The sequence below is a fragment of the Papio anubis genome, chromosome 11 (genome assembly GCF_008728515.1).
Source record: "Papio anubis isolate 15944 chromosome 11, Panubis1.0, whole genome shotgun sequence".
Classification (NCBI taxonomy): Eukaryota; Metazoa; Chordata; class Mammalia; order Primates; family Cercopithecidae; genus Papio; species Papio anubis.
This window is the reverse complement of record NC_044986.1, coordinates 27,696,209-27,718,283: the sequence shown is the minus strand read 5'-3', so window position 1 is coordinate 27,718,283 and position 22,075 is coordinate 27,696,209. Positions and strand designations below refer to the sequence as shown.

The 22,075-nt window shown below is 38.7% G+C and overlaps 1 pseudogene; it reads left to right on the top strand.

Moving 5' to 3' along the window:
* Nucleotides 1-3,570: 3,570 nt before the first annotated feature.
* Nucleotides 3,571-4,710, top strand: LOC101013624 (annotated as a pseudogene).
* Nucleotides 4,711-22,075: the final 17,365 nt, after the last annotated feature.

The window sequence follows — 22,075 nt, the reverse complement described above, 5'->3', positions numbered from 1 at the left end:
TGTGACTTGTAATTTTCTGATTAAAGCTGGACGTGATACGTCATGTAATAAAAATTTAGATATTTTTCTAGGCCTTTCGTATGTGGTCTTATGTTAATTTGGCTAAGAGCTGTGCTGTGTTTTATGTTTACTGTCGCTGTGGGTGCCAAACGCTTTACATTTCTCTTGTATCCTTATTTTTGTCTCCTGTTTTTTTTTGGGATTTCCTAAAAACTCATTCTCAGACGGAATTTGCATCTTGCAGCTCTTTCAGCTACTATTGTTGTAGTGGAGCCCTGTTGGTATGCTGGTAAAGTGAGAGGAAGAAGGGATATTCTATAATCATATAATTAAATCTCAGTTTTATCAGTGTGCCTGTGTTCCAAGGCTGTGTGACCTATGCTTAGATCTCTTAGCCTTTTTCTTCCCCCTTAGATGAGACAGAAAGGTCAGAGGGGGCCAGGGTGGGAGAGATGCCCTTCCCCCAGATGAGATAAGACTAGTAAGGTCATTTCCCCCGAAGAATAAGGCCTTTGCTCTGGAGAATACTCGGTGTGTTTTTCACAATGGTTACTCTTCTCTTCCCTTGATAAAGCCAGTGGAGAATCTTTCTTAGCTTTTCACAGTAAGCATCTAGTTTAGTTCCTGAAGATAAAACCCACAAAAATGCAGGGTCCTCCTAGCAGCATAGCATTCCTCCACTCCAGGATTTCTCACTTTCAAGCTAGTCTACGTTCAGCTCCAGCAGTTGATTAACATTACAAGTTGAATATCCCCACCAAGTGTGGCTACAGTGGCTTTTTCTTCAGGTAAGCAGATCTTAGCTGTGACTCGCTGGATTTGCCTATTTTTCCAGATTTGGGGCAATCTCATTTCTCTAATGCATCCAAGAAAAAATGTTGAGTTTTAGTTTGTTTAGTTTTTTCTTGTGGTATGAACAGGAGTGATGACTTCCAAACTTCACTTGTTGAAGCTGAAACTAGAAGTCTTAGGTTTTTGTTTTTATAATTATGTTTTTATTTCTGTGATTTCTGGGTACTTTTTAAATGGGTGGAATGTAATATCCTCTAGAATATTTAAGATTCGAAACAAATTATAGGAAGATCTTAAAATAAGTAAAACGTGTCTTGCCTCCTTGGGTATTAGTTCTTTCATTTGTGGAGTAAGTTGCCATTCTTTTGAGGTGTAGGTCCTCTTCAAATGTTTGGTTATATTTGCCATTCAGGATCCCTGCTCTACTTTATGTGGATGCCATTTCTGACTACAGAAGATTTTTTCTGAAATTTTTAAGAGTTTTGCTGGATATGCTACTGAAGAGGTTGTACTCAATGCTTTGCATTTGGGGTGAAGAATCTGTTTCTCCTGATACATTGCCCTGATTCTCCTTCCAAATGATGAAATCCTTCATCAACAAATGCATGAAGAAGTGGAGGTTCCACCAGCCTTGTGCTCTAAAAAAGTTTTCAGTTAAGCATCCTGATTATTTTCCCAGAGCCCTTTTATTTTTTCTAATTTCATCATACCTGAGACTAAACAGCCTCTGAAATTATGCCTCCCTTTTAATTATCTTTTTTCAATGTGTTTTGGTCTGTGGTCTCCTTCTTTCATTCAATTCATCAGTGTTCTATCTTCTAGAAAGCCTTTGACATTTTTGATTTGCTGCTTATTCACTCTTATTTTGTTGTTTTTATAAATTGCAAATGACTTTTATTACAATTTGGGATTCATTAAGGTCTTTTTCTGGAACAGTTTCTCACATTATAAACTCATATTTGTTAGGCTGATTTTCTGATTAAACTTATAACTTCAACAGATTAAAAATAGTCATCATATCTCTATCCCTATCAAGAATGACAGCTTTTACTTACAGATCTACATTAAGTTAATACATATATGAATAAATGAAGTGTATATAATAGCTATGCTTCATCTTGTTTTGGAATTACACTTATTCCGGACTTACATCTACACAACTAATGGCAATATCCTTTCCTTGGTTTGGGATTAAATGAATTGGGAGAAAAAAAGAAAAAAGAAGAAAGAAAAAATATCTAGAGAAGGAAATAGGTTTCTATCTTCACCACCACTGCACAGAAAAGGAAGCTTCCCATTTGTCCTCTGACTTCTCCAACCTTCTGCCCCATCACACTGTTCTTATGACACTGGACTCATTGGTTATGCACTACACAGATATGGCATAACATTTCCTTCTGTTCTTTCACTGCCTTCCCTTATATGGAACTTCAATTTTCTTCCTCTGGGTGTGGGGCAGCTATTTTCAGTCTAAATAGGCTGGCCACTCAGCTAGCCCCACTTAATCACCAAGCCAATGCAGAGAAGGCAAAGCATATGCACTGCATCATATGTGATATTTTGTCTAATTTGTTTCCATCTTAGGTTCTATTTTAGTGATCTGGTGGAGTGACCCTCACTACCAGTCTATAATCTGTAAACTTTATATGACCCCAGTGATTTTTTCCTTCTTCTAGGTATCTATTAATGGATGGTATGAGGAAATATGTTGTTATTCTTCCTTTTAAGTAAAACCTTTCTGAAATGAACTGTGAGTATTTTTGTTTAGTTTTTTTATAAGCGTGAACTTAACTCTGCTATTCCACTAGGCATGCAAGGGAATAAGAAAAATATGGAACCCAAAGGGACTGCAGTAAGACCCCAAAGATTATAGGACACTGTGAGCAAATGGGGTGAAGAAGTTCTCTCCTGACCTACAGAAGGAATGGTCTGGTGATTAAGATAAAACACAAGTTCAATTTATTAGATTTGTCCATAGTCAGCAATGGTGATCTACTTGCTAGTCTTACCATTCCTGGACCCAAAGTGCTCCACGGCTTCCATGATATTCTTGACTTCCTTCACTTTGCAAAGACTACATGCTTGCCATTCAATCACTCAGTCGTGGCAGTGCAGATGAAACACGGGAAACTGTTTGTGTTGGGTTCGGCATTTGTCATGGACAAGATGCCAGGACCTGTATGCTTCAGGATTCTCATCATCAAATTTCTCCCCATAGATGGACTTGCCACCACTGCCATTATGACATGTGAAGTCACCACCCTCACACATAAACCTTGGAATAATTCTGGGAAAGCAGAAACCCTTACAACCAAATCCTTTCTCTCCAGTGCTCAGAGCATGAACATTTTTTGCTGTCTTTGGAACTTTGTCTACAAACAGCTTGAAGGAAACTTAGCCCAAGGGCTCACCAGCAATAGTGTTGTTGAAGAACACAGTGAGGTTGACCATGGCTGGTGGCAAGGGGCTCCAGATAGTGTCGGCACCTTCAAAGCTGAAAGTTTTTTTGAATAATCCAAATTATTTGACTACTTTTATTTCTGTTTGCTGGTCTTTAAAAATTCAAGCAATCGCTGCTCAAGCCATTCAATACCTTGACGGAGCCCCAGTCATATTTGAATGAATTTTACCCATGAACCAGATATTTAGCCTATGATTAAAACATTTGCTTTAAGAAATTAAATTTCTGAAAGCATTTAAAATAAAATGGAGTGATTAGAAGCTTGGAATCATTACTCTTATTATTCCTGCTATTTTTTTTATTTAGATAAAACTTACATTAACCATAAAAGATAGAAGACTTGGCGACAGAGTCTCAACCTCACCGCTGCTGCCACCACTGTCCTGAGACTGCTGAACCCCTGTCCATCTGCCGCCACCACCCACTCTGGACACAGAACATCCAGTCATGAATAAAAATGAGCTGGTTCAGAAGACCAAACTGGCTGAGCAGGCTGAGCGATATGATAGCATGGCAGCCTGCATGAAGTCTGTAACTGAGCAAGGAGCTGAATTATCCAATGAGGAGAAGAATCTTCTCTCAGTTGCTTATAAAAATGTTGTAGGAGCCCGTAGGTCATCTTAGATGGTCATCTCAAGTATTGAACAAAAGACGGAAGATGCTAAGGAAAAACAGCAGATGGCTCGAGAATACAGAGAGAAAATTGAGATGGAGCTAAGAGATATCTACAATGATGTACTGTCTCTTTTGGAAAAGTTCTTGATCCCCAGCACTTCACAAGCAGAGAGCAAAGTTTTCTATTTGAAAATGAAAGGAGATTACTACCATTACTTGGCTGAGGTTGCCACTGGTGATGACAAGAAAGGGATTGTGGATCAGTCACAACAAGCATACCAAGAAGCTTTTGAAATCAGCGAAAAGGAAATGCAGCCGACACATCCTATCAGACTGGGTCGGGCCCTTAACTTCTCTTGTTCTATTATGAGATTCTGAACTCCCCAGATAAAGCCTGCTCCCTTGCAAAGATGGCTTTTGATGAAGCCATTGCTGAACCTGATACATTAAGTGAAGAGTCATACAAAGACAGCACACTAATAATGCAATTACCGAGAGACGACTTGACATTGTGGACATTGGATACCTAAGCAGACAAAGCTGAAGCAGGAGAAATGGGAAAATTAACCGGCCTCCAATTTTAGTCTGCCTCATTCTAAAATTTACACAGTAGACCACTTGTCATCCATGGTGTCCCACAAATAGTTTTTTGTTTATAATTTATGACAGGTTTGTGTTACTTCTATTTGAATTTCTGTATTTCCCATGTTGTTTTTATGTTTAGTATTAGGGGAGTAGTGGTCAGGCATAGTGATTCATGCCTGTAATCCCAGCACTTTGGGAAGCCGAGGTGGGTGGATCACCTGAGGTCAGAAGTTCGAGACCAGCCTGGCCAACATGGTGAAACCCCGTCTCTACTGAAAATACAAAAATTAGCCAGGCGTGGTGGCAGGTGCCTGTAATCCCAGCTACCCAGGAGGCTGAGGCAGGAGAATCGCTTGAACCCGGGAGGCAGAGGTTGCAGTGAGCCGGGATCACACCATTGCACTCCAGCCTGGGGGACAAGAGTGAGACTTTGTCTCACATACACACACACATATATATATACACACACACATATACATACACACATACACATATATATTATATATATATTTGGGGAGTAAAGCCAGTTAACATTTAGGGAGTTATCTGTTTTCATCTTGAGGTGGCCAATATGGGGATGTGGGATTTTTATACAAGTTATAAATGCTTGGTATGGTACTTTCAGTACATTGTGGCTTCACAAGGTCCAGTGTTAAAACTGCTTCCATATCTAACCAAAGAAAATTGCCTACATATTGGCTTGTCCTGGTGGGGAATAAAAAGGATCACTGGTTCCAGTCACAGGTGTATTAATTGTGGGTACTTGAATGTTTGGAGCACTTACAAGGCTGTGGTAGAAACAGATATCCCATGGATACCACATGTTAAACCATATATATCTGTGGAATACTCAATCTCACGGTGCGCACCTTTCACTACAGCTGCAGAGGTGTTCCTTTAGATAAAGTTGTGACCCATTTTACTCTGGGTAAGTGCAGAAATGGTTCACATTTCATTATTTGTAAAGTTACCTGCTGTTAGCTTTCATTATTTTTGCTACATTCATTTTATTTGTATTTAAAATTTTAGGCAACCTAAGAACAAATGAAAAAGCAAAGATGCAGTAAAAATTAATTGCTTGATATTCATTACTTCATGTATATCAAGCACAGCAGTAAAATAAAAATCCATATATTTATCTTTTTTTTTTTTTAGGTTTTTTGCTTTTGTGATTTTCTTTTTGATACTTGCCTAACATGCATGTGCTGTAAAAATAGTTAACAGGGAAATAACTGGAAATGATGGCCAGCTTGGTTTAATGTCTTACGAAATGCTCATGAACAATCCAAGCATAATTGTTAAGAACACATGTATTAAATTCATGTAAGTGGAACAGAAGTTTTATGAATGGACTTTTCAACTACTTTTTCCACAGCTTTTCATGTAACTTAGTCTTTTGGTTCTGAAACTTCTCTAAAGAAAATTGTACATTTTTTTGAAATTTATTCCTTATTCCCTCTTGGCAGTTAATGGTCTTTTCCAAGTTTAAACACAAAGTTTATGATAACATCAAAAATACTACTAATATCACTACTGTTTGCAACTATGTCTCAAGATCCCCTCTCAAAGTTTATCATAACAACAAAAATACTACTAATATCACTACTGTTTCCAACCATGTCCCATGATCCCTTCTCTTCCCACCCTGAAAAAAATTAGCTCCTATTTGTTCTGGGAGAGGGGGAGATTGATTAGGAAAAAAAAGGAGTATGTTCCATTTAAAATTTTGGTATATGGCATTTTCTAACTTAGGAAGCCACAATGTTCTTGGCCTATCATGATGTTGGGTAGCATTAACTATAAGTTTTTTGTTTCCAAATCACTTTTTGGTTTTTAAGAATTTCTTGATACTCTTATAGCCTGCCTTCAATTTTGATCCCTTATTCTATGTGTCAGGGGCACAAGATCACCTTCCTTTTTTAGCCTTCTGTCTTGTCACCAGTCATTCCTACTTGGTGGCCATGATCTTTCTGGCTCCATTCAATGTCTAAGGCACCCTGCTTCCTTTGCTTGCATCCCACAAACTACTTCCCTCATCCTATTTACTGCAACAAATCTCTCCTTAGTTGATGAGATTGTGTTTAATGTCCTTTTAAAATCCTACCTATCCTGAATGGTCTGTCATTGTCTGCCTTTAAAATCCTTCCTCTTGACTTGAAAAGGCAAGTCCGGGGACGGAGCAAGATGGCCGAATAGGAACAGCTCCAGTCTCCAACTCCCAGCGCGAGCGACACAGAAGACCGGTGATTTCTGCATTTTCAACTGAGACTCCACCTCTGGGGACAGGGCACAGCTAAACAACAACAAAAGCAGCAGAAACCTCTGCAGACACAAACGACTCTGTCTGACAGCTTTGAAGAGAGCAGTGGATCTCCCAACACGGAGCTTGAGATCTGAGAAGGGACAGACTGCCTGTTCAAGTGGGTCCCTGACCCCTGAGTAGCCTAACTGGGAGACATCCCCCACTAGGGGCAGTCTGACACCCCACACCTCACAGGGTGGAGTACACCCCTGAGAGGAAGCTTCCAAAGCAAGAATCAGACAGGTACACTCGCTGTTCAGCAATATTCTATCTTCTGCAGCCTCTGCTGCTGATACCCAGGCAAACAGAGTCTGGAGTGGACCTCAAGCAATCTCCAACAGACCTACAGCTGAGGGTCCTGACTGTTAGAAGGAAAACTATCAAACAGGAAGGACACCTAGACCAAAACCCCATCAGTACGTCACCATCATCAAAGACCAGAGGCAGATAAAACCACAAAGATGGGGAAAAAGCAGGGCAGAAAAGCTGGAAATTCAAAAAATAAGAGCACATCTCCCCCGGCAAAGGAGCGCAGCTCATCGCCAGCAACGGATCAAAGCTGGACGGAGAATGACTTTGACGAGATGAGAGAAGAAGGCTTCAGTCCATCAAACTTCTCAGAGCTAAAGGAGGAATTACGTACCCAGCGCAAAGAAACTAAAAATCTTGAAAAAAAAGTGGAAGAATTGACGGCTAGACTAATTAATGCAGAGAAGGTCATAAACGAAATGAAAGAGATGAAAACCATGACACGAGAAATACGTGACAAATGCACAAGCTTCAGTAACCGACTCGATCAACTAGAAGAAAGAGTATCAGTGATTGAGGAAATGAATGAAATGAAGCGAGAAGAGAAACCAAAAGAAAAAAGAAGAAAAAGAAATGAACAAAGCCTGCAAGAAGTATGGGATTATGTAAAAAGACCAAATCTCCGTCTGATTGGGGTGCCTGAAAGTGAGGGGGAAAATGGAACCAAGTTGGAAAACACTCTTCAGGATATCATCCAGGAGAACTTCCCCAACCTAGTAGGGCAGGCCAACATTCAAATCCAGGAAATACAGAGAACACCACAAAGATACTCCTCGAGAAGAGCAACTCCAAGACACATAATTGCCAGATTCACCAAAGTTGAAATGAAGGAAAAAATCTTAAGGGCAGCCAGAGAGAAAGGTCGGGTTACCCACAAAGGGAAGCCCATCAGACTAACAGCAGATCTCTCGGCAGAAACTCTACAAGCCAGAAGAGAGTGGGGGCCAATATTCAACATTCTTAAAGAAAAGAATTTTCAACCCAGAATTTCATATCCAGCCAAACTAAGTTTCATAAGTGAAGGAGAAATAAAATCCTTTACAGATAAGCAAATGCTTAGAGATTTTGTCACCACTAGGCCTGCCTTACAAGAGACCCTGAAGGAAGCACTCAACATGGAAAGGAACAACCGGTACCAGCCATTGCAAAAACATGCCAAAATGTAAAGACCATCAAGGCTAGGAAGAAACTGCATCAACTAACCAGCAAAATAACCAGTTAATATCATAATGGCAGGATCAAGTTCACACATAACAATATTAACCTTAAATGTAAATGGACTAAATGCTCCAATTAAAAGACACAGACTGGCAAACTGGATAAAGATTCAAGACCCATCAGTCTGCTGTATTCAGGAGACCCATCTCACATGCAGAGACATACATAGGCTCAAAATAAAGGGATGGAGGAAGATTTACCAAGCAAATGGAGAACAAAAAAAAGCAGGGGTTGCAATACTAGTCTCTGATAAAATAGACTTTAAACCATCAAAGATCAAAAGAGACAAAGAAGGCCATTACATAATGGTAAAGGGATCAATTCAACAGGAAGAGCTAACTATCCTAAATATGTATGCACCCAATACAGGAGCACCCAGATTCATAAAGCAAGTCCTTAGAGACTTACAAAGAGACTTAGACTCCCATACAATAATAATGGGAGACTTCAACACTCCACTGTCAACATTAGACAGATCAACGAGACAGAAAGTTAACAAGGATATCCAGGAATTGAACTCATCTCTGCAGCAAGCAGACCTAATAGACATCTATAGCACTCTCCACCCCAAATCAACAGAATATACATTCTTCTCAGCACCACATCACACTTATTCCAAAATTGACCACATAATTGGAAGTAAAGCACTCCTCAGCAAATGTACAAGAACAGAAATTATTACAAACTGTCTCTCAGACCACAGTGCAATCAAACTAGAACTCAGGACTAAGAAACTCAATCAAAACCGCTCAACTACATGGAAACTGAACAACCTGCTCCTGAATGACTACTGGGTACATCACGAAATGAAGGCAGAAATAAAGATGTTCTTTGAAACCAATGAGAACAAAGATACAACATACCAGAATCTCTGGGACACATTTAAAGCAGTGTGTAGAGGGAAATTTATAGCACTAAATGCCCACAAGAGAAAGCAGGAAAGATCAAAAATTGACACTCTAACATCGCAATTAAAAGAACTAGAGAAGCAAGAGCAAACACATTCCAAAGCTAGCAGAAGGCAAGAAATAACTAAGATCAGAGCAGAACTGAAGGAGATAGAGACACAAAAAACCCTCCAAAAAATCAATGAATCCAGGAGTTGGTTTTTTGAAAAGATCAACAAAATTGACAGACCACTAGCAAGACTAATAAAGAAGAAAAGAGAGAAGAATCAAATCGACGCAATTAAAAATGATAAAGGGGATATCACCACCGACCCCACAGAAATACAAACTACCATCAGAGAATACTATAAACACCTCTACGCAAATAAACTGGAAAACCTAGAAGAAATGGATAATTTCCTGGACACTTACACTCTTCCAAGACTAAACCAGGAAGAAGTTGAATCCCTGAATAGACCAATAGTAGGCTCTGAAATTGAGGCAATAATTAATAGCCTACCAACCAAAAAAAGTCCAGGACCAGATGGATTCACAGCTGAATTCTACCAGAGGTACAAGGAGGAGTTGGTACCATTCCTTCTGAAACTATTCCAATCAATAGAAAAAGAGGGAATCCTCCCTAACTCATTTTATGAGGCCAACATCATCCTGATACCAAAGCCTGGCAGAGACACAACAAAAAAAGAGAATTTTTAGACCAATATCCCTGATGAACATCGATGCAAAAATCCTCAATAAAATACTGGCAAACCGGATTCAGCAACACATCAAAAAGCTTATCCACCATGATCAAGTGGGCTTCATCCCTGGGATGCAAGGCTGGTTCAACATTCGCAAATCAATAAACATAATCCAGCATATAAACAGAACCAAAGACAAGAACCACATGGTTATCTCAATAGATGCAGAAAAGGCTTTTGACAAAATTCAACAGCCCTTCATGCTAAAAACGCTCAATAAATTCGGTATTGATGGAACGTACCTCAAAATAATAAGAGCTATTTATGACAAACCCACAGCCAATATCATACTGAATGGGCAAAAACTGGAAAAATTCCCTTTGAAAACTGGCACAAGACAGGGATGCCCTCTCTCACCACTCCTATTCAACATAGTGTTGGAAGTTCTGGCTAGGGCAATCAGGCAAGAGAAAGAAATCAAGGGTATTCAGTTAGGAAAAGAAGAAGTCAAATTGTCCCTCTTTGCAGATGACATGACTATATATTTAGAAAACCCCATTGTCTCAGCCCAAAATCTCCTTAAGCTGATAAGCAATTTCAGCAAAGTGTCAGGATACAAAATTAATGTGCAAAAATCACAAGCATTCTTATACACCAGTAACAGACAAACAGAGAGCCAAATCAGGAATGAACTTCCATTCACAATTGCTTCAAAGAGAATCAAATACCTAGGAATCCAACTTACAAGGGATGTAAAGGACCTCTTCAAGGAGAACTACAAACCACTGCTCAGTGAAATAAAAGAGGACACAAACAAATGGAAGAACATACCATGCTCATGGATAGGAAGAATCAATATCGTGAAAATGGCCATACTGCCCAAGGTTATTTATAGATTCAATGCCATCCCCATCAAGCTACCAATGAGTTTCTTCACAGAATTGGAAAAACCTGCTTTAAAGTTCATATGGAACCAAAAAAGAGCCTGCATCTCCAAGACAATCCTAAGTCAAAAAAACAAAGCTGGAGGCATCACGCTACCTGACTTCAAACTATACTACAAGGCTACAGTAACCAAAACAGCATGGTACTGGTACCAAAACAGAGATATAGACCAATGGAACAGAACAGAGTCCTCAGAAATAATACCACACATCTACAGCCATCTGATCTTTGACAAACCTGAGAGAAACAAGAAATGGGGAAAGGATTCCCTATTTAATAAATGGTGCTGGGAAAATTGGCTAGCCATAAGTAGAAAGCTGAAACTGTATCCTTTCCTTACTCCTTATACGAAAATTAATTCAAGATGGATTAGAGACTTAAATGTTAGACCTAATACCATAAAAATCCTAGAAGAAAACCTAGGTAGTACCATTCAGGACATAGGCATGGGCAAAGACTTCATGTCTAAAACACCAAAAGCAACAGCAGCAAAAGCCAAAATTGACAAATGGGATCTAATTAAACTAAAGAGCTTCTGCACCGCAAAAGAAACTACCATCAGAGTGAACAGGCAACCTACAGAATGGGAGAAAATTTTTGCAATCTACTCATCTGACAAAGGGCTAATATCCAGAACCTACAAAGAACTCAAACAAATTTACAAGAAAAAAACAAACAACCCCATCAAAAAGTGGGCAAAGGATATGAACAGACATTTCTCAAAAGAAGACATTCATACAGCCAACAGACACATGAAAAAATGCTGATCATCACTGGCCATCAGAGAAATGCAAATCAAAACCACAATGAGATACCATCTCACACCAGTTAGAATGGCAATCATTAAAAAGTCAGGAAACAACAGGTGCTGGAGAGGATGTGGAGAAATAGGAACACTTTTACACTGTTGGTGGGATTGTAAACTAGTTCAACCATTATGGAAAACAGTATGGCGATTCCTCAAGGATCTAGAACTAGATGTACCATATGACCCAGCCATCCCATTACTGGGTATATACCCAAAGGATTATAAATCATGCTGCTATAAAGACACATGCACACGTATGTTTGTTGCAGCACTATTCACAATAGCAAAGACTTGGAATCAACCCAAATGTCCATCAGTGACAGACTGGATTAAGAAAATGTGGCACATATACACCATGGAATACTATGCAGCCATAAAAAAGGATGAGTTTGTGTCCTTTGTACGGACATGGATGCAGCTGGAAACCATCATTCTTAGCAAACTATCACAAGAACAGAAAACCAAATACCGCATGTTCTCACTCATAGGTGGGAACTGAACAATGAGATCACTTGGACTCGGGAAGGGGAACATCACACACCGGGGCCTATCATGGGAAGGGGGGAGGGGGGAGGGATTGCATTGGGAGTTATACCTGATGTAAATGACGAGTAGTTGGGTGCTGACGAGTTGATGGGTGCAGCACACCAACATGGCACAAGTATACATATGTAACAAACCTGCACGTTATGCACATGTACCCTAGAACTTAAAGTATAATAATAATAATTAATTTAAAAAAAATCCATCCTCTTTCTCTTCCTCTATTCTCTAAATAATGTTGAGACTAAGTTATACCCAAAGCTCACTTTACAAAATATTTCCTCAGTACTTTGCAGAAAACATCAGACAAAAATGCCATTTTAAGAGGTGTGTTTTTCTTTTAGGATGTAAGCTCCTCAAGAGCAGGGACAATGTTTTCTGTATGTTCTATTGTGCCTAGTACACTGTAAATGCTCAATAAACATTGATGATGGGAGGTAGTGAGTCTTGATGATAAGGGCGAGAAACTGAAATCCCAAACACTGTTTTGTTGCTTATTTTTTTATGACTGCAGATTAAATTGGGGACTATTGGCCCTTTTGGATAATTGTCCCAAATATTACATTCAAATAAAAGTGCAATGGAGAAAAAAAATAGAAGACTTGGAATTAAAAGATTAAAATGTACTTTTGCCCTGCTAAATCACTTTAGGAAAGTTGAATAATATCCCTTAGTCTATTTTTTAAATCTATAAATGGTTGCATTAACTGTATGTTTCCTAAAGTCTACATTAGTTCTAAAATTATTTTTTCTCTTGCATGAAGTTATTATGCTCCACATATTTAAGGGATTACAGGTTTAAGATAATATAAATGTATATTGTGAAATGCTGGCCATTTATTAAAATGTGTGTAATGAAATCTGTTGTTATACTGGGGGCAGGGAGCAAGAAGGGGGTGGATATCTTACTCAGTGAAAGCAGTGACATTGAATTAAACAACAAGTTTTCCATTTTGTTACTTGATCAATTCAAGAAAATATCTTAAAGGCATATGAAAAGGTCACTGCAAATCTCACATTTCTGCTATTCTATTATGAAGAACCCACTGAAAATATTTTGAAATAGCCACTTCGCCTGTGGAAAGTTTACAGAGCAAATTGACAATATGTCTTCACTGGCAGAGGCAACCCATGAACCTACAACAAGCCAATTTATCGCTTTTCGTTTATTTTGTTTTAGATAGATGTAGCTTGAAGTGTTTTTATTTTTAGTGTGAATAATAAAACTGAGGGTGATAGGAATCTATTTGGCTCTAAGCTACCACCACTGGAATTACCAGGACTTTAAAATTCTCTCTTGCAATGGGAGATTGCTGGGCCCTTACACAATCTTCTTGGGAGCCGTTACAATAGGCCAATTAGAGCTGCTTATCGGTTTCCACTGTGACACCTCCTGGCCTTATTCCTTCCTGCGCCTCAAGCCCCTAGCACAATGGTTATGTCCTGTCTTCAAATGCTAGTCATGCTGGACCCTGGGGCCTTGATGGCTGTAGTTCCCTATGCTACTCAATAGGAGAAGAAAGGGACATTTTTCTATCATTGCTGTAATTATTAATGACTTTCCTATGAGTTAGATTTACTGTTTTGTTTTTTTCATCTTTGATGAACTGGGATCAACAGCTCATTGCATGTAGATCAGAAAACAATTGATTGTTACAACTAACTGTATCTGTACCACTAACAATCAGCTTTAGAGCTTGCTTCAAGTACTTTGCCAATCACTTTTCTGGATAAGTCTCTTTTGTCTCTTTATTTGTTTAGAGTCATGATTCCTATGTACTGGGTACTTCTTCCTCAGACTTAACATTTTCCACAGAGGTCCTTTATAGTTGCTTCCAAACAACCTGAATAGTGCTTGCTAGTGCCAGATTTTTGGAAATAGATATGCATATTAGCCACCATCCCACTCCACCTTGACCTCAGGAATCATGTTCCTAGTAAGTCAGAACATTCCAAGTGCAGCATGAGCTTGTTATCAATCCCACAAGGATCAAGAAAATTGATTCACTCTAATGATTTTTAAAAATGATATATTGACAAATTATAGTTGTATATATTTATGGAGTAAAAAGCTATGTAATGATATTTGAATGCAATGTGGAATGTTTAAATCAAGCTAATTAACCTATTCATCACCTCAAATATTTGGCATTTTTTGTGATAAGAAACATTTGTGGCTTACTCTCTTAGCTATATTGAAATATACAGTACTCAGTGATTAACTACATTCGCCACACTGTGCAATAGATCTCAAAACACAAACAAACCACAACAACAAAAACCAAAAACAAACTCATTCTTCCTATCTAAGGCTTTGCACCCTTTATTATCGTGTCGCCATTCCTCCACCATCCAGTCTCAGGTAAACACCTCTTCCCTATTTGTTTCTATGAGTTCAATTGTTTTACACTCCACACGTCAGTGAGGACATTCGGTATTTGTCTTTATGTGTTTAGCTTATTTCACTTAGCATGATGTCCTCCAATTCCATCTATGTTGTCATAAATGACTCTAGTGATTTTTCACCTTCCTGTACTTTTGGAAAACTCTATAAAATATTTCTTTCCAGTTCCTTACTTTTCCCCCTTATCATTTCCTAGAGTTAAATACAACCTTCCTTTTGTTACTCTCCACACCTAAGACCCAATTCAGAAGTCTAATTTCTATATTGTGATGACGATAAAAGTATTGATAAGTAGATGAATAGATAAATAGATATGTGTGTATTTGATATAGGATACATATATTTGACATGTATCTTGCTATATAGCAAGAATGTTCTAGGGATCTACAGATAAATGGAATCTTAAGATTTGCCCTATTTGCATAGTGTGACAGGTACAACTCTTAAGCCTATAGCCCCCTCTACTGGGAGGATTTTCCCAGATTTATTATATGCACCTTAAGCAGGTGGTCTTTGTAAACCTTCTTTGAGTACTCTCGATCATGCCCTAATTAACTTAAAATCCCACCACTGTTCTGATTTATAGGATGCTACATGGATCCAAGCTTTTAAAGTGCCTGAAGTCTGTTTCTCAATAAACTTCATTTTCACTCACTCTGAAGATTTGGTGATGGGTTCGAAGTCTGTGTTCACCATAAACAGACCTTTTTTTTTACCTTTCTTTCCCTCTTGAACATCAGTGCTCATGAGGTTTCTTAGGGATAGCATCTTATTAATTGACTATTGGACATAATGTATTAGGTGTCTGTCATGTACACCATAATAAGAAGATCTGTAGATACAGAGAAAGATGTGAGGTACCTTGTTTGGTATGTTTCCGTACTTGACTTTTGCATATGGTTAAAAAAAAAAAAAGTAACACATAGGGTAGATGACTTTTATAATTTGTGTTCTGAAACTACTTAATAGCCCCAAATAATACCTTTTTCTTAAAAAGAGGACATGAAGTTCCCGAAGCATACTCCCAGACCCTTAAGTCAACACAAGCTGACCCAGACTAAGTATTGAGAATGCTGTTCTTCTCTGAGGCTCTGACTTGTTACAGGAATATGGTTTCTGCCAACTCTCCTAGGAGGGAGAACTAAAATTCTGTCCATCATCCTCATAGGTATGAGGTTCCCAAGAATGAGAGCAGTGCTGTTCTGGGAGGCCTTTGGGTTGCAGTGGAAGGATCCCTGGGTGAGTTATGAGTGAGTTGGGGAATACTATCTTTTAAGAAGCACTATTTACTTCTCTCTTGGGGGTAGAAAAGTAGAAATGACAAATGCAAATTTTTTAAATGATAAGTTTTAGGTTCCTTGGATCACATTAAACTAAAAATTTCAAAATTGCAGACTATCTGCACATATCCAAACACATACTTGTACAATGAGTACTTTAAAATTAAGTAGACAAAAAGGTACATGCAGAAATGGAAATTACAACAGTCACATGATGTGAATTATGTCTTTTAAATACTCATTAGCAAAAATGATCTCAATCATCATTATCAATCATCATCATTATAGTTGACATTTATTGGTCATTCATCATGTTTCACTCTTCTCTGTTTCTTTGCAGGCAATAGCCAAGTTGGAAATAAGTTTGGGGAATTAGAGGTCTAATAAAGACAAAACCCACTGCTTCGGTATTGGGGAGTAAATTTTGTTTGTGTCATTAAGTTGATGATAGTACACAAGAAAATAAAAGCTCCCAATAAAAACATGGAGCTTTGATGGGCACGGTGGCTCATGCCTGTAATCCCAGCACTTTGGGAGGCCGAGGCAGGCAGATAGCCTGAGGTCAGGAGTTCGAGATCAGCCTGGACAACATGGTGAAACCCCGTCTCTACTAAAAATACAAAAATTAGCCAAGCGTGATGACAGGCACCTGTAATCACAGCTCCTGAGAGGCTGAGGCAGGAGAATTGCTTGAACCTGTGAGGCAGAGGTTGCAGTGAGCTGAGATCGCGTCATTGCACTCCAGCCTGGGTGATGAGAGCGAGATTTTGTCTCAAAAACAAAACAAAACAAACAAACAAAACATGGATCTTGAGGTAGCTTTCAGCTCAGCTCAGCTCAGCTTTGTGGGCTGTGTAGATAGTATTGTTGGAAGTCTCTAGAAATAGGCTGGAAAAGATAATGTATAGAACAAAAGACAGAGTTTTAAGATAAACTTTTCCTTTCCTTCCTACCTCCCTCCCTTGCTCCCTTCCCTCCTTTCTTCCTCTCTTTCTTTCCTCCCTTCCTCTCTTTTTTTTCTTTTTATTTCTAAGACACAGCTATTTAAAAATCTGTAGACCTTCTCTATGATCTTTGGTTGGTCCTTGTTTGGTTCTAGGATGGGCGCCTCTTTAAACTCTATAGCATTAATCTGTTTGCCCTTGAATTGTTATGAACCAGGAGTCATATCTGAAAGCAAAAAGTCTTTTTGTTAATAACCCTTAAGAAATGCAGTATATACAAAGAGACCAAGAATAAACTATTGTGAAGCTGGCCGTGTAGGCAGCATCAAACAGATGGCATAAACATCTGTTTAGCAGCGGGAAATTAGTGTTAAATTATATACTGAATCAGGGCAGAGGTGTTTCAATCATTATCTTTTTCTAACTCTTTTTAAAATTAGGTTTTCTTAAGTTATGGCCACTTCCTTGGGACCATCTAGGAAAGGCATACATTACATAGTGTCAGGACCAAAATACTAAAGCAGGTCCCACCTCACCCCTAAGCCTGAGGCTCTTTATATAGGGTACTAGCTCTCTCTGGCACACTGTCTCTTTTGCCTATTAAAGTCAACTTTCAGGAAGAGTTCCAAAGGTAACTGTCGTGAATGTGACAATGACAGAGAGCTGAAAGTTAATCTTTCTAACATCACTTTTATTTGCCTTTTAACAGAACAACATTTTAGGCAAAGGAATTGAAACTTTTATTCTGGAATTTCAAGTCTTTTTGGAGAGTTTGTAGGGGATGTATATAGATAGGGCATGAATTCCTTTTGAACCCCGTTTCTTACCCTTCCTCCTTTCCTACTGAATTCATATTATATAGACATCTATCAACAAAGCAAACAAATAATTTGAATCCTGTTTCAGCCATTTGCTACAAATATGCTCTTGGGCAAATTATTGGACCTGTCTCTGAATTTTCTTCATTTGCAAAATATGTAAGGACTAAATTAAGTAATATATAAGGTGTTATATCTGTCCCCTAATATTAATTCTTCATCACACATGATAAACATTTGTTTTCCAGAGATGAATTGAGTGGTTCTTCTCTTTACTCCACAGTGAAAATTAAACCGTGCCAAACCATTTGTTTATTCTCTCACTTCCATGCACCAAAAGTTTGCAGCCTCTCTTGCATTAAATTTTGCAAGAAATGCAAAATGATTAACATTTGGAATACTAAGCATGACTTTAAGTAGTAATAGCAGAAAAAGAAGGTCCTTATAATTCAAAGATTATTATTAAATTGTTGTATTTAAACTATAACTTTAACATATCATTTGGAAGGCTATTGCTAAGGTGGTTTGATAGGAGTAAAAAACTAGTTGAAAAGTCGGATGGAGGGATAAGGGAACTAGATGGAGGGATAAGGAATAAAATAAGAAAATGAAAAATACAGCAAAAGAGAGCTGAGGACCTTATGAGATGGTGGGGAGTGAGGACACAGCTGACCTACATGTGACATGCCAAAATCATGTTTGAGCTTCTAGGTGGCAGGGAGCAGGCGGGGATGCTATGCATGGTGTTGAAGATAAGGACTTTCCCAGCTGAAGAGACTATGAGGAAAACGAAAGGAGAGACATCCTTTTTATACTTGTTTAGACTGTTCCAAAGGCTGGTCTTCCGGGCATTTTTGTCTCAATATATGCAAAAGCAAAACAAAGTGGCAGAGATAGTTACACATTTCAGTCTGGAAGCGCATTCCTGTCAGAGCACCTAATTGCTTTGATCCAGTATTGTTCTTCTTTTTCTATTTTTTCCCCAGAGAATCTAAGCAGATCATAATGATGAAGACTCTCTTTTGAGAAAGCCAGAAGGCAGGCATATCTGCACGCTTGCTCTTTCAGTCAACCTTTGTTACAGATGATTTGGCATTTTCCCCACTTCCAAACCCCAAATTAAGTCTAGGCCTCTCATCAGTTTATTTTCAAAATCATGTCATCTTATTTTTCTTGCATGAAATATACAGATGGGTTTTTGTGATAAGGCACTCATTTCTAGTTTCTTTACTCTTCTCCTTCTTGCATATAGTTGAGGGCATGTTAAAAAATTATCAGCAATTTGTATTGTATATAATTCAGTCACTTGAATTTGTATTCTCTAATCTTTGGCATACAAAAGAAAAGATAACATGAAACAAGTTCTTTTATCATGGCAGGGTTTGCTTGGCATGGAATATACATTTCGTCTAATTGCTCATTCAGTAGGGAGTTGCTGGAGTAGGTTGGGATGGGGGATAGACTGCAATGTTACTGTGTACTTTGCTCTAAGTGAAAATCAGAAAAGGGGATAATTAATTTTCTTAGGGTTGTGTTATCAATTACTGTGTTCTCTTTTGCTTTTTAGATAATAGCCATGGTGTTTGTGCCAAATTATTTCAAGAGACTATGTGGCATGTGTAACGAACAGTAGCTAGGAATGGAGAGGATCGACATAGTGCATGAGGCTCTTTATGGAGACGAGAACTGCAATCTTTATTGTAAGAGACTTCCATTTTCAGGCACAGGAAGTTTCCTCAAGAAGACTGAACCCATCTAATGTGCACTGGGTGGAGGAAATATGGTTTAAAGAAGTGTCCTAGGTAAATATACAAACAGATGCATGAGTCTCAGAGGTATAGATCTGACTACTGATTAGGATCAGATCATTGGTTGGGGTCTTATCTTCAGCATAAAGTGAACAATTGAGATTTTGCTGGGCTAGGTTCTCCTTCATACAAAAATTATCATCTTGGAGCCAGAATTTGGATTTGGGTATTGACAAAGGTCAATTATATATTTTGTGCCTTGCGCCTGCAAGGAACAACTAGCCATTTTCTAGAATCATGGGTAGTCGTAAGAAGTTAGAAGCAAAATTATACGGTCTTGATCATGACCTTACTTTGTATTTTCTCAAAATTTTCTAGCTACAGTTTCAACAACATACATTTATATTTGTTTGGCAATGGCTCCTACTACTTCCTCCAGGATTCCAGGGAGTTTGAGAGTAGACGCTTTCATCTTCCTAGTGTTTGGCTCATGTTAAGGACATATTAAATGCTTATAAGATGAGTGAACACATAAATGACTTCTAGCCCATAAAGCTTTTAAAAATTACAGAAAAGGTCAGATGGCTTTTGTAGAGTCAGCCAAGATCTCCTGACTCGCTGACTGATTTTTCTTTCAATAAACACATATTTGGTACCAGGAATAATGAGAGGGTAGATTAACACATGGTGATCTCTTTGCTAAATACAGGGCACATTGGAAAGGGGTTATGGAGTAAATACAATGAAGAACAAGCATGCTTTCTGCTTTTAAGCAACAATAATCCAGTGAACTACACAAGGAGATAAACAAAGAGTTAATAAATGTACAAATTATTCTAACAGAAGTGTGTCTATGGTGTCTATGAGTGGAGATGAGTCAGTCTGGGAGGTTCAGAAAGGTGCTAAGAGGAGGTAAAATACGAGCTTTAGCCTTGACCTTCAAAGGGAAGCTAACTTGGCAGAAATGGGGATTTGGGGTAAGGAAACGAAATGGACAGACAGACAGGCACAAAAGATCCAGTGTTCAGTTATATGCCTTACACCATACCAAATGAATGAATGAATGAATATCTGCTTTGCATAGCACATTAACTTCCCAATGATCCTCTGCTGCATATGCACAGACATTAGAGAATTCTTTTCAGGGTGTTTCCCTATTATAGCCATTTGGGGATGTGAGAAATTACATTCAACAACCCGGAAAACTACCCCCAGAGCTTTCATTAACATCTGTGTATCATCTCCTTGTGCTGGTAAATATCTCTATTCGTATCTGCAGTCACTCTGCCCAAGTTTTAATGCTGGCAAATAAAACTCAAGCACTCGTCAGAAAATAAAATATTTACCCAGCACACTACCACAAACAAAGTTATTGGAATAGTGCACCATTTCAATAACCATTGAGCACATGAATTTAATGAGATAAAGGATGTATTTTATCCAGAACATAAAGATGTACTGATGGTGACCAGAGGAAATGTGGGGAGCCACTTCTCTGGCTAAGGTCTCCCCATTAGGAAGGGAAGAGCATCACAGTAAAATGGGTATGAGCTGCGGGGGCATTTGATCACTCTTTTTTCTTCCTTTCTATGCATCAGCTGTGTCTACTTTTAGATAATCTGGCAAAAACCTTATTACTATGTACTGGACCCCAAAGGAGACCTGGAGGGTGATCCAGAAAAAAAAGGAGCTATGAGCTCTATGTGCTTTTTCAACATATACAATCTACCGTCTGCTACCTCTGAAGCCAGAGTGGACACTGAAGCAGAATAAGATGATTTTTAAATTTATTTTGTGCTTTAATTCAGAGGAGAAGGAAAAGGCTACAACAACTCTATATTCATATTATTACTGTGATTCTAAGTGCTCTGGCTTAGTGGAAATTTGAGGTTCTCTATGAAAAGGGTCCTGGCCATTCCAGCATCTGCTCTTGTCTTTGAATTTCTATTTGCATTTTCCCAATTAAGTCACAGAGCTTTAAATTTTTATGCTTTTGTGTATGCTGTTCTCTCCTCAAAGTCTCCTAGGCATCCTGCAAAACCCATCTCCAAACCTAAATCCTAGAGACACAGAAGAAACTGAATCCCTCTACCACCCTTATGGAGTATTGTTGCTACTGATATGCATGGTACATGAGGACAGGGAAAGTGTTTGCCTTGTGAATTACCCCAACTTCTGCACTCAGAACAGCTCTTTTCATAGAATAAATGCTCAACAAATATTTGTTGAATTAATAAGTAATCAATGCTGGAATTTATTCAAAACCTAGAGATTTTAAGCTTGCTTTTGTGAATAAGCTCCCTTACCCTTGTTGGCCTGGCTTAGATCATATTCAGAAGGATGAATGTTTGGTGGAGTTCTCCACACACTCCCTGATTTATTCTCGGCTCCCTGATTTATTAAGCTTGCACTGACTCAGACGGCTGAGCTCTCCCCAACCTCCACCACATACATATTGCTAAGTCCCAGGAGAACTGCATTACACATACCACCTGCCTCCCACTCCCCTCCCCGCACGCTTGGTTTTTAGTAATATTAGCGAGAAGAAATGTTGCTGCCTTCAAAATGGTGAGTGAAAGTGCCAAACCAGTGTATGATATGCAGAGGTCTTCCCCCTGCCACATAAACAACAAGAACAAACAATAGAAGTAAAAGGTACATCTCCTCCAGAACAAGTGCTCACTGAGTATGTATCCTGCAAAGGACAGCAAGGCA